Below are 14,407 nucleotides of genomic sequence, written 5' to 3' on the forward strand. Positions count from 1 at the left end.
CAGAGGAGAAAAAAAACTGTATTTCCCAAGAAAATAACACGGGCTGGCTATGATTCAGAAATGTCTTTCCTTTTGATCCCTTGTAAAATAGTATGTGAATTATGATGCATTGCACCTTGTTCCTTTGGAAATTAGACATAGAAAACTCAAGGCTCCTGCCATTTGGTGGCAAAACACAATTTGTGTATTTATTTTTTTTAACTTCTGTGCCACATTCACCAACTGCCTGTTCTTTGGTTTCACAATAGGCCTAGAATATAAAGATATCCAGTTGAAATAAAATACTGTATTTTTGCTGGCAGCCTTATGGTCACAGTTCAAAGATGTGTATTTGCCAAGAGTACATAACTGTATAATGGCTGACATGCATGTAAAAGTGTTCAGCAGAGGTACTGACAGAGGAATGTTCCTAGTTCAAGACAGATGTTAAAAACCATACGACAAATGTTTGATCAAGAATCATGGTAGAATGTGACATTTACAAGGGTACTGAAAATTATTCTGCTCATTACGCTTCCAATACTCTACAAGTAAGACAAGATGAAATGTAATTTAATAATGCTTTTTGATTCCATTGAACCCTCATTACTAAGTTGACCTGAGCAGCCACTGAGTATAAAATGATTCTAATGCTGTTTAGTAAAAGTATTACTTGATTGTCAAAATAGTCAACCCTTTTAAATTGGTCGTAATAGGTGTAGATTTGCTACTTCCCTTGTAAATACCTGAACAACTGTACCGAAAAGGAGTCTCAAAGATGGTGTTTAAATGGCCGAGTGTAACAGGGCGAGCAGCTCTGTACAGTATTTGTTTGTTTTATTTTAGAACGGGGTCCCCCTTCGCCCGTGTTATTTTGTGTTTGTTTGTTTGTGTGTTTATTTATTGTGTTTTAGGACGGCGAAGCGCCGTCCGTTTCATTGTGTAGTCGGTGGGGATCGGGTTAAAACCCATTCCCTAAATAGCCTTGTGGGAATGTGGCTGGAGCCTTAAGGAAATTATTGTATCAACTTAGGTAATTAAGGTTCCAGCCACAGACTATAAAAGACGCTCTCCAGGTTCATTAGGAGGAGAGTGTTAGAGACGTAAGTCTGACTAAAAATAGAAGGAACGATTGCTACTTACTGTGAACCCTGAAGGTACTCGTATCCGTGGTTTTGTGTCTATTTGTTTGGCCAACGTGCCCTTTTGTTTGTAGAAGTGTTTTTTGTTACTTAAAAACTGTTAATTTTGTTTATTATTTAATAAAACACTGAGACCCCATAGCGCCTCAGTATTCACTGTCACTTTACTTGTTTTGGAGTCTGTTCGTACGGGTCTGACGTCACCATCCTGTTCACACCGAGTCGACAGTTTTCCTCACAATGTTTTGGCCTTACTTCTCAGGAATTGCGTTTCCATGTAGTTATGATTTAGGATGACAAATCGAGCCGTGACAATGCAAATTACTGCAGTCATAGTGATTTAGGGGAGGGGGTATTTAAATGTCCCTGTCTGCATACTAATTGGAGAAAGAATGACTTTTAATATCGTGAGGAGAGCTTGCATGCGTTGCCATGAAGATAAAAACATTTACGTGTTGCCGCACACATTCTGAATTATGCCGTGCATGTATTGTAAAAGGCGATTCTAGTGTTAATGATATGTAACTTTTAGCTGTTCCACAACACACACACACGCACGCACGCACGCACGGCACACACACAATTATATAAAACATAATTTCTACAAGTTTAACAGCTTAGAATTTATATTTGTGTGTGTTTGTGGAACAGCTAAAAGTTACATTTCATTAACACTAGAATCGCCTTTTACAATACATGTTTTTTATTTTGAATATAACCTACAATATTCAATTTTATTTATATATATATATATATATATATATGTGTGTATATATATATATTGTAGCGTTTTTGTCAGGTTTATGAAGCAGGACTCACGGAGACAGTGTGGAACTCTCGGTCTCGAATCTTTATTTTAATAAACAGAGAATTCCTGTCAGGGTCCGGAATTCACGCCACTAAAACAACAAACCCTTCTTTATCCTCTATTGCTATCTCTCTCTCTAGTCGCTGTCACTCTCTCTCACTCCCCGTCTCTCCCCCCTCTGTCACTCATCCACCACCTTATATAACCTCCCCTCATCTCCCGCCACTGTCCGGCTCAACCAATCGACCCATGGTCTGCAGTCCCCCTTTTCCCGCTGCCAACTAACGGCGTGACCCGTTCCCCTTACAATACACATAACATAAAAGACAGACAAGACAAACGGGACAGACAACAAGTCCTGCAACAATACAATTGTCCGGGTCGTTACACAGCCCCCCCCTTAGTCCCTCGTCCTCGAGGGAGGGCAAAGTCTCGAAAACGGCCCGGAAGCCGATGATGTCGTTGCGGCCGTGGTCTCCTCACAGGCGTCGATCCCCCGTCAGTCACAGCAGATGGACTGACCGAGTCCAAGGGTGTGGAGCTCCCAGGCAAGGAGCTGTCAGGAACTGGGGTAGAAGGTGAGGGACTCGCAGGACAGGGTGAATCAGCAGGAGGCAAGAGGGGACTGTCAGGGGTCGCTGTGTCAGTCTGTCCTGGGTTCCGTCCCAGGTAGGGGGCCAGCCGGTCCCGGTGCAGGACCACTTTGCGCCCTCTAGGTGGAAGCTGCACCCGGTACACTACCTCCCCGATCCGCTCCAGGACCTGGCAGGGCCCGAGCCAGTGGCTGTCCAGCTTGGGGCAACGGCCTCGCTTTCTCTTGGGGCTGAAGATCCAAACAAGCTCCCCGGCGATGAAGTGGCGGCCCCGAGCCCTGAGGTCGTAGTTCCGCTTCTGCCTGACACCAGCAGCTTGCATTTGGTCCCGGGCAAAGTGGTGCGCTACCTCCAGCCGGTCCTGCAGCCTCCGGGCGTACTCTGGACCTGGGGGCACACTGGGGGTGTCTGAGGGGCGACCGAAGATCATCTCCGCTGGCGTGCGGAGCTCACGACCCAGCATGAGCAGAGCTGGAGTGCAGGCAGTGGAGTCCTGCACAGCTGAACGACAGGCCATCAACACAAGAGGCAGGTGGGTGTCCCAGTCTTTTTGGTGGCTTGCGGTGGTCACAGCCAGCTGTACGGCCAGCGTGCGGTTGAAACGCTCAACCAATCCATCACTCTGCGGGTGGAGGGGGGTGGTCCGGGTCTTCCGGATCCCCAGGCGCCGACACATCTCCGCAAAGACCCGGGACTCGAAGTTGCGCCCCTGGTCTGAATGGAGCTCCTGGGGGATCCCGAACCGGCTGAAGAACCCCCCCAGCAGTGCTTCAGCGACCGTCTCTGCCTCCTGGTCTGGCAGAGCGTATGCCTCCGGCCACTTCGTGAAATAGTCAAGGGCCACCAGGACGAACCGGTTTCCCTTCTCTGAGCGCGGAAAGGGGCCTAAGACATCCACAGCGACCCTCTCCATGGGTCCACCGACCTGGTACTGCTGGAGGGGGGCGTGCGACCGGCCCGGGGGTCCTTTTCGAGCAGTGCAGGTGTCACAGCGCCGGCAGTGGTCCTCAACGTCCCGTCTGCACTGCCCCCAGTAGAAGGACTGTCGGAGCCGTCGGAGCGTCTTCGTGACCCCGAAGTGGCCGGTGCCTGGGGTCCCATGGTGGGCCTTGAGCACCTCCAGGCGCAACGTTTGGGGGACGATCACCTGCCATCTCACCTCCCCTGTTGCTGGCTCCTTCCACTGCCGTTGGAGGACGCCATCCTTCAAACCCAGCCCTGTCCACTGCGACCAGAGCCCCCGGGTGGCAGTAGAGTATCTTGCTACCTCTTCCCAGGGTGGTCTCCACTGGTCCTCCAGCCACTGCAGCACCGGACAGAGGTCTGGGTCAGCCTCCTGGTGCCTCCTCCACTCCGTCCTCTCCACTGGCACCAGCGTACAGCACTGCTCCGTACTTCCTGAGGACAGCTCGGCCTCCTTCTGTTCCCTCCGGTCGCAGTGTGCACAGCCCTCCTGGGCACAGGGTCGGCGGGACAGGGCGTCCGCATTAGCGTGTTTCTCCCCGGCCCGATGCTGGATGGAATAGTTAAACGCTTGTAGTTGTTCTATCCAGCGGGCAACCTGTCCCTCCGGCTCCCTGAAGGTCAGGAGCCACTGCAGGGCTGCGTGGTCCGTCCGCACTGTGAAGGGGAGCCCACAGAGGTAGTGGCGGAAGTGGCGGACCGACTCGACCACTGCCAGCAGCTCCCGTCGGGTCACACAGTACCGACGCTCGGTCTTGCTGATCGACCGGCTGTAGTATGCAACTACCTGCTCACCGTCTGACCCCGGCTGCGACAGGACAGCTCCGATTCCCTTGTCGCTCGCGTCAGTGTCCAGCAAGAAGGTGGAGTGGGGGTCTGGGGGTGCCAACACGGGGGACTGACACAGGGCCATTTTCAGGCTGTCGAATGCCTCCCGACGTTCCGGGGTCCACTCAAAGGGCTCACCCTTACGCAGGAGGCAGTGTAAGGGGGCAGCGATGGTGGCGAAGCCCTGCACAAACCTCCTATAGTAGGACGCTAGTCCAAGGAAGCCTCTCAGCTGGCGGAGGTTGATGGGGGTAGGCCAGTCTCTGACTGCTGCGACCTTGCAGGGCTCCGTACTGATACCGTCCTCTCCAACTCGATGACCCAAGAAGGTAACCTCCTTGCGCAAGAACTGGCACTTTTCAGGGTGTAGCTTCAGTCCTGCCTCGGTGACTCGTCGGAGCACTTCTCGCAGGGAGGCCAGGGCCGCCTGGAAGGTCTTCCCATGGACCAGCAGGTCGTCCAAGTACACCAGGCACTCTGTAGGGGGCATGCCGACCAGCACTTTTTCCATGAGTCGCTCGAATGTTGCGGGGGCGTTGCAAAGTCCGAACGGCATCACGGTGAACTGCCAGAGCCCTCGGCCAGTGGAGAAGGCAGTCTTGGGTCGGGCAGCCGGGGACAGGGCCACCTGCCAGTAGCCACTCCTTAGGTCAAGGGAGGAGAACCACTTCGACCCGGCCACCAGGTCCAGGGACTCGTCGATGCGGGGGAGGGGGTAGGAGTCCTTCTCCGTGACATCATTCAGGCGTCTGTAGTCGACACAGAAGCGCCACTTGCCATCTTTCTTCGGAACCATGACCACCGGGGATGTCCAGGGACTGTCTGAGGGTTCAATGATTCCAGCCTCCCGCATCTCCTTCAGTGCCTCCTCTGTAGCCTCCTGGCGGGCCAGTGGTTGGCGGCGGGGCCGCAGCTTGATGGGCCGGGCCTCCCCTGTGTCGATGGAATGCTGGACCATGTGTGTCCGGCCGACGTCTTCAGGGTTGGTAGCGAAGCTATGGCGGTAGGTCAGTAACAGCTCCCATAGCTGGGCCTGTTGCTCCGGGTGAAGCCCCTCACAATTCTGGCTCCAGACTGTGGTCACTGTGGCAACAGTGGGGTCCTCCATAGTACCTGGGGGGGGAGCAGACGAACTTGGGGCTGACGCGGTCGTCTTTGCTACTGATGGGGGCTTGGAAAAGGAGGGTCTCCGTCCCTGGCCGCTGGGGGCCCAGGGAAGGGCTGAGGTCCCCTGGGCTGGCATGGAGGGCTGTGGGAGTGGAAGTCCTCTCCGACGCTGGGCCCGTTGGAATGCTGTGTTGCCCCTGGGGGCAGGGGTCGGCGAGGGCGTCAGTACGCGCTGGCGTGGTGGGGTCCGGGAGAGGGCTGAGGTCCCCCGACCCAACGTGGAGTGGCGTGGGCCATGGCGGTGTAACAGTGGGTATTGCTGGCTTATTAGCTCCCCTCTCTTAGCAGTCTGGCCCTGACGAGCAAAGGGGTCCCGGTCACGGCCCAGCTGCCCCGGCGGGAAGGCTCGCCCCTCCGGATAGGCCAAGGCCAGGGCCGGGCCCCCTTGTAAGTGCAATGTCCCGGTTCGGAGGTCCAGTTGCCCGCCTGTGTAGCGCAGGAAGTCCAGACCCAGTATGCAGGGATCCTGGACAGCTGCTACCCAGACAGGGTGATGTACTGTCCGCCCAGCCACTTCTATGGCCAGGTTGCCCCTCCCTTTCATAGGCGTCAGCTCCCCAGTGACTGTACGGAGTTGAACAGTTGTGGGTTCCAGCTGGACCCCCTCTGGGAGCACATCGGGACGGACCAGGGTCACCGTGGAGCCGGTGTCCACCAGGGCGGTACAGGGGACCCCCTCAATCTGGACAGGAACATGACAAAAGTCCCCTGCGGTGGTTCTCCCGACTACCACAGCTGGTCTGTGTGGATTGCTGTCAGTGGCTTCAGGAGAGTGGGGGGGCACCCTCTCCCCGCTTGGTGGTCGGGCCCCAGCTGTGTGTGGCGCAGGTGGACGGTGGTAAGTATGGGAGACAGGATGGGGGGCCCACGTTGTCCCACTTACGATGTTTTCCGACGATGAGCGGTTGGGTGGGGCTGCAGCGGAGGGGCATCGCCGCTGTAGGTGCCCAGGTTTGCCACAGTCCCAGCACAGGCGCGTGTGGGGGGCCTGTGTGGATACGGTACGGATCAGGGCGGCCAGGTCAGAGATCCAGGGAGGAGCAGCGTGGCTGTCTGCAGTCTCCTCCTCTTCTGCTTGGGCTTGACGTGCAGTGGGCCTGGGGCGGTCGGTCCATTCTCTCCCCTCTCGCTGGTTTCCCCCAGGGGCCCAGTCACGCTCACCCTCCTCGAGCACAGCCTCGACACGTTCTGCGTGGGCCAAGGCGAGCTCTAAGGAGGTTGGGGCAGCGAGCCGGACCTGCTGGCGCAGGGCATTAGGGGTCAGGCCACGGACAAAGGCCTCCATGGCCAAGTCCCCTTGCGTGGCTGGCGGGTAGTCGGGGTACCCCCGCCGGGCCAAGTACAGGACATCTGCTGCAAGCACACCCAACTTCTCTCCGGGGCCTCTGATCCGTGTGGCCAGGCGTTGGCGCAGGCCGACAGCAGGCTCTACTCTCCCAAAGCGACGGTCCAGGGCCATGGCGATAACATCATAGCTGTCCAGCTCGTCTGGGCCCAGGTCTAGCAGCACCTGCAGTGCTTTCCCATCCAGGGCTGCCGCTAGCTGGCCAGCTTTCTCTGTCGGGCTCCAGGCATTGTTGAGCGCAGCCATCTTGAATTTGGCCTGGTATGCCTCCCATGGCGATGTCCCGTCATAGCGCCCTGCTTTTACCGTACTTCGGCCAGCCCCCTGCATCCTGTCACTCACACTTGCTCTACTTCCACTCCCGTGGTCGGCACGGGGCCCATCTCGGGGCCTAGCTACCTGGATCCCCACAAAACAGTCACTTAATTGTGCCAACACACTTTCGTAGCTGTCACCATGAGCTACATCAATAAACCGGAGGTATGGTAAGGCATCACCCGTCAGGCTGGTGATAATGCCTACAGTTTTTTCCTTATCAGTCCATCCTTCTAATTTCGCCATTAATTCAAACTGTATTAAGAACAATCGCCAGTCGGCCTTACCATCATAAGTGGGTTTGTTGATGCAGGCCCCTTTGTTTTGATCCAGCAGCTCTGATGTTGCTCCTGCGCACCGGGATGACGTCACTTCTTCCGGGACAATTTTTTTTACATGGACGCTCAATGCCCTGTGCTCTGCCCCACTTCCGCCCCACTGTGACGTTGCCTCCTGTTTGACGCGTCGTGATGCTTCAGCCGCAGCTCCGTCTTCGCTATCGACGCTGATGACACACTGATCTCCTGCGCTTGTGGCAGATCTCCCGATCACAGCCTCCGCCATCTTGGCCCTTCGTTCTGTTTCGCCGTGCAGGCTCCCGCCTTGTATTCGTTCCCCGCTGTTCCTGGTCCTACTGGCGCTTGTCTTTTGCACCCCTCTGACACTCAGCTCTGCTACAAGGTCCTCCAGCCTGCAACGCAGCTCGTCTCCTCCCAGTGGCGGTGAAACTGCCATCTCCGCCGGTTCCTGCTTCATTTTCCGAGGCAAGTGCGCCATAATCCCGCTTCTGTACACCAATGTAGCGTTTTTGTCAGGTTTATGAAGCAGGACTCACGGAGACAGTGTGGAACTCTCGGTCTCGAATCTTTATTTTAATAAACAGAGAATTCCTGTCAGGGTCCGGAATTCACGCCACTAAAACAACAAACCCTTCTTTATCCTCTATTGCTATCTCTCTCTCTAGTCGCTGTCACTCTCTCTCACTCCCCGTCTCTCCCCCCTCTGTCACTCATCCACCACCTTATATAACCTCCCCTCATCTCCCGCCACTGTCCGGCTCAACCAATCGACCCATGGTCTGCAGTCCCCCTTTTCCCGCTGCCAACTAACGGCGTGACCCGTTCCCCTTACAATACACATAACATAAAAGACAGACAAGACAAACGGGACAGACAACAAGTCCTGCAACAATACAATTGTCCGGGTCGTTACACAATATATATATATATATATATATATATATATATAATATAATATATTTCTTAACACTGGGTAAGGGCGTCTGCTATCTCAACTGGACCTGGCAGCCATCAATTCCTTCGTTTTGTACAAGGTAGGAGATATTTAATCTTGAAGCTAGCCACAGCGCTTCAGCAGAAACATTTCGATCACAAAACTGCAAAGCTGCAGGTTGCAGCAGCTCAACCTGGATTCTGCGCTGCGAGTGACCCATGCAAGATAAATCATATGTTACTTTTGTTTTAGATTAAAAATTAGTTTTGTTTTTACAGTTTTGTATTTGCAAATACCAGTTTAAATGTTTATTTTATTATAGTTTTTCATTTTTTGAAATAGTGCTTTATATGTGGTAAGTTAGAAAATAAACCCTTTTATGTTTAATTGTTCATTTAAATACAGCATTATGGCTGTGCAGATGTTTGATATGATGTGCAGCAGTGTGGAGTAGTGGTTAGGGCTTTGGACTCTTGACCGGAGGGTTGTGGGTTCAATCCCCAGTGGGGGACACTGCTGTTGTACCCTTGAGCAAGGTACTTTACCTAGATTGCTCCAGTAAAAACCCAATTGTATAAATGGGTAATTGTATGTAAAATAATGTGATATCTGTATAATGTGAAATAATGTATAAGGTGATATCTTGTAACAATTGTAAGTTGCCCTGGATAAGGGCGTCTGCTAAGAAAGAAATAATAATAATAAATGTGCTTGAATAAAACTTTTGAGTTGATAGTTTGTCTTTCATTTTAATATTGATGGTGTTTAAAATGTACCGGCGGTTGTAGGTATGACTATAACCGCGGCAGTTCTAGTGTTGAAGTAGTCCATAAATGTACTCTGTGTGTGTGTGTGTGTGTGTGTGTGTATTGGGGGGGGGGGTCTATGTTTCGTACAACCTTTCTGCTGGAGATTACATGATATTAGGTCAGAAAAACAGGATCTTGACTGCTGAAACCTTGTGAGCCACAAGCACGATTCCTGCTCCGGTTTACATGGGGTTTTACATCTATTTTTATCGTGAGAAAGTGATTAACCCTGCTCTTAAAGTCGCGCTGTTTTGCGTGACAACGTCACAGAGTCAAGACTGTAGAGTCAATTTTCATGTGCATGTAAACCCAGCCAAAGAAAACCTGAACAATATGGTTGTTACACCCAGATTCAGCTTTGTTGAGGTTATCTTGTGATTTAGGACTGTTTATTGTATTTTTGACTGAAAGTAACTAGGCAGACTTTATGGGAGTTTAAAGAAGGTCGTCTTCATGAAGCAGTAATAATAACGCTTCCTTTACAATACTTTTATAGTATGTCTCACAACTATCAGTTTACAAGGTACTTAGGAGAGATCGAACTACAAGTATGTCAAAGAATTTTACAAGTTTATTTTAGTAGTTCTACATGTAAATAGACTATTGAAGGAAACTAATTAGTAGATGAAGCCAAAGCTTTCACAAAAGTATATTTTTTAACCTCAGAAATATATATAAAATACAGGGAGACCTGTTCAGCTGATCTAAATACGCAACTGTTTGGATCATTAAAATAGTGACCTTTGTTTACCAAGGTTATGACAAACAAACATCTCGCATACAAGTCTCCTTGTTGTCTTTCTGTCTGTAAAAATGTGTAAAATGCAAAGGAAGGTTCTGTTCTTAAACATGTAAACAATGGTGTTTTTCATGTGTTTGTATCTCTTTCTTAAAAATAGAATTATGAAAGCATGAAAAAAATAAAATCTTATTTAGTTTCAAACAGCAAGTTTGAAAATGTTGAAAGCAGCTTAATTAAATTCCACATGAACGGAACCCTTTAATTATTTCCCTCACAGAGTAGGCACTATCATTTATTTGAAAAGTTTTGAAGTGTTCCCTGTGAATATAATTAAAGGTTTGGGGTAATTTTGCTCTAACCTCATTTATTTGGCATATTAATCACTTCCTCTGAGGAGATTCTGATTTATAGATCCTCCCTTTCCCTATTGCCTGTTTTCTGGTATACTCCTGAAGACTTAGTAAGACCCATTAAAAGCTGTAATCCCAGGAGGTCTTAGTCTTCTGGCATTTCACATTCCATTGATGATAGGGCAGAAGGTTGTTCAAACACCTGCTACAATAGTCAATGAAGCACGGCTACATGGGTGTCTGCACGTGGGCGAGTACTAAATACCAATCTGAGGACATATGCTTCTCAAAACAATGTTTAAACTGTCTGGCAGGGGCTATGGTAGTCATGATTGAGAAGTAAGCTTTAAAAACAGCATTGTTTGTCCATTGCTGTTCAGGCTGCTGTAAAATGTCAAAAAAGTTTTTATTTTTGAGTACGTGAAATACAGTATACGTTAAGGTGATGGATTTAAGTCCTGAATTTTATTTACATGGATGGTATCACAGAGCTTTCCCAAACTGCCCTGCCAATGTGCTTCTACAGGCATTCCGAATAGACAATTTAGCACTTGCCTGTATTACATTTCTCCTACAGTGTATTAATGTAAACATCCTAGTTAAGCACTGCAACCCCATAAGGTTACGAAACAATAGAGAGTTTCCAGACCATGTAGTCCCCTTCTGTGGTTCTCAACGGGACAGAGAGCAGGAGTCAAGCTTTTAGGCGACAACATGAACAATATTATTGGGCATAGCTGCTTTGCAGAAGAGCTAGCACAGGGGGGAAACAATGAGAGGTGAGTCGTTTAACATCCATTCACATGGATGGCTCAAGCTGTATTACTTAACAATGATAGTGGTGTTAGTTACACCTCCAATCTGTGTCCTCTTTCAGAGACTAGGAGGAGTATACGATGCTCCTCTGCCTAATCATTTTTGTTCACTGGGGTTAACACATCGCATAGATTTGTTATTGTATTTTTTGTTTTTTAGCAGGAGGCACCGGGATGCTCCAAGGGATGAGGCTGTGCTATTTTTATTTTTATTTTTATGTCACACACTAATATGCACTGAACTGGTCAAGAACAACCAGGTGACAACAAGAAAAACCCAAACAGGTACTTTTATATTCCGTGCTGCTCACCCAGACCCCCAGATGATAACTCAAGGACCACAAACCAGGTAAGTAAAACTGAAATTTATTTATTACATCAATATTCACACACATACATCTCCCAGTTGGATAGACAGCTGCTGAAAAATAACATGAAACCCTCTAATGGTCGAATACTGGTATGAGGGAAGTATAATGCATGTAAACCAAAAGACTAATTAACAACACCTTAAGCTGTCGTATCGTACACCTAATGTAGTATAGTTAATATATGTAAACAGAATGACTAGTTAGCAGCACAATAACCACTCATGTAATAGTATACCTAATATATGTAAACAGGGACAACTAATTACCAGCACAGTAATAATTCATATAATATACTTAATATATGCAACCAAACGACTGGTCAGCAACACAATAATCATTTGGGCTCCCAAGGCCAGGACAGTCACAAATGTGCACTCACGCTCCTCCGTGAAACCCAAAGACAGTCTTGCAGTTTATCCATGGTCGAAACAGGCATCAAATTTGTCCCCTTGCACGATCGTCTCGTAGTCCTTTTGGATACCCCACAAAACCCTCGGCCTGGGTACCTGCGGAAACAATCGCCCAAAATGGCAAAAGAGTCTGATTTGAATATGCAATCCTGTACAAAAGTATACAGAAGGAATGCCACTGTGTTTAACTCTGCCATCTGTGATTCTATACTGTGACGGCGGACTGCCCCGTCTTTATGAACGTGGTTGGGACTGGCAGGGAGGGGGTTAAATTCCTCCCTGCCAGGAAAACATGTGAGAATGTGGCTGGAGCCCTAATTGAATAATCAGCAATTATTGATTAATTGGGCTCCAGCCACATGGGATAAAAGCCAGGGGAGAGGCCCTGGCTAGAGAGAGAGTTCTAGAAAGAGGAAGCAAGTGGTTTTTCTGTGTGTGCTGTTTTTTTGTTTGGTAACCAGTGAAGGCAACGCCCAGCCTGGAAGTCTTATTTTGTTGTAATTTTTGTTTTGTGTTTATTGTCTATTATTTCTGTTTAAAACCTTTTTGTTTGGCCCTCGTGCCGGTTTATTTTGTATTTTTGTTAATTAAAAAACTTTATTTTGAACTTTTAAACTGCCTCTGAGTCTCAACCTCTGTCATCCTTGTCACATATACACTATTAATTTCCAATCTCCATAGCCCTCCTGTAAGGTAATTAATTAAATCACGTAGATTACACTTCATCATAAGCTATTGGTTTAAGTGTAACTGGCATAGCACTGTTTTATGCGCAGCACAACATATGCTTATAAGTTAAATACTAGTTTTTCCGCAAACTGTTTGCAACATAAAACTTTCAAAGAAACGAGTACTTCCCATATATCATGTAATTATCCATTTCTCCATTCACGGGTCCTTCCTTTCGTCTCCCGTCTGCTTTTGACTGGTTCCACAATCCTTCCCTGTAGTTCCTAGATCGCTGCAACAGTTCCTGGATCACCCACGCTCCTTCCTGTGGCTTCCCCTGTTTCTCTGCCCCCTTGGCAGTTTATATAGGGTAGGTAAGCTGTTAATGGCTAGATAGTTTCAGCGGTCTGCCAGTTTGTGGCCAATTTATCTATTTAAGTGTCTGTGCTGTAATACAAACAAAACGAAAAAAAAACACCACTCCAAACAGTGGACTGCTTCTCCCTCATAAATCAAAATGGGTAAAAATAATCACAACAAAAATCAATCAAAACACAATTATAACAGTGAAACAAATAATAAGTGCATTAAACTATAAGTGACAATAGTGAAAAAACGTGTTTCCCCCATAAACCTCCCTGTTTTATCATTACTCATCCCCGAGAAATCACAGTTTAATTTACTCTAGGTACCTAGCAGGCAGCCGTCCCCTCCCTTCTTTCTGGGATCTTCTAAGGGGTATGGCTTCAGGAACCAGCAGGAGCTCTGGGGGCGCGTTAGCTGGCTCCAAACCTGGCACCTCCACTATTGCTTCTGGGTTTAACCCAGGGGCCTCCTCCGCTATTGGGACCGGAGCTCCCAGGCCCAGTTGCTAAAACAACGGCCAATGACAAGCCACCCATTTCCAATAATCTTGATAACCTGGGGGCTCCGGAGCCGGAGGGGCTACTGGTGGAGGGGGCACCGCAGGTTTGAAACGGCACACCTGAAGATTATTTCGGTGTATAGTTTTGTCAGGCCCGCCCTGTTCTTCAGGACGGATACGGTACACCGGGTGACCAGGTCTCAGAGGGGTGATTACTATCGGGTCGGACCCCAACGATGTGAAAGTTTCCCTTGGGCATGATGGCAAAAATTATGTATCAGGACACGATCCCCCTGCAATAATTGTATGGCCTTCACGTTCTGGTCTAAGCATTGCTTGTCTGCCTGTTGGCGTTGCTGGACCTGCCTCCCAGTTTCTTCATAAGCATGTGCCAAACTGTTTTCCGATGACCCTGAACCCACTGATCTAAAAGTTTAGCCTGGGGAAGGAGAATAGCCCCTAGCACCAGATCTACTGGGAGGCGGGCATGGCGACCAAACTTCACATAAAAGGGGGTTAATCCTGTACTAGCATGAACTGTGTTACTGTAAGCATGGATAACGTCTAATAACGTCTCTTCCCAGTGACGCTGATCGCCTTCCCCTAACGTACCCAACAGGGACAACAATGTCTGGCTCATATGCTCACATGCCCCATTTCCCTGTGGATGGTATGGCGTAGTTCTGCTTTTGGTACAACCATACAGATCACACAACTGTTGTATAATGGCGGACTCAAATCCTGCCCCCCGGTCGGAATGAATTCGCTCAGGGCACCCAAAGGGCTGGATCAGGGTGTGCCACAAAACTCTAGCTGTAGTCAATGCAGTTTGATCCTTAGTGGGCACAGCCCAAGCAAAACAGGAAAATAAATCAATCATCACTAGGATATAGGGATGTTAATCTTCTTCTCTACCTAAGGATAGGTAATCTATAGCCACGATTTCCATAGGGGCATTAATCTGAATGGGGAGTAGGGGGGCTCTCACCTTGGGAATGACCTT

Source organism: Acipenser ruthenus, chromosome 5 (assembly GCF_902713425.1).
Source record: "Acipenser ruthenus chromosome 5, fAciRut3.2 maternal haplotype, whole genome shotgun sequence".
In the NCBI taxonomy this organism is placed as follows: Eukaryota; Metazoa; Chordata; class Actinopteri; order Acipenseriformes; family Acipenseridae; genus Acipenser; species Acipenser ruthenus.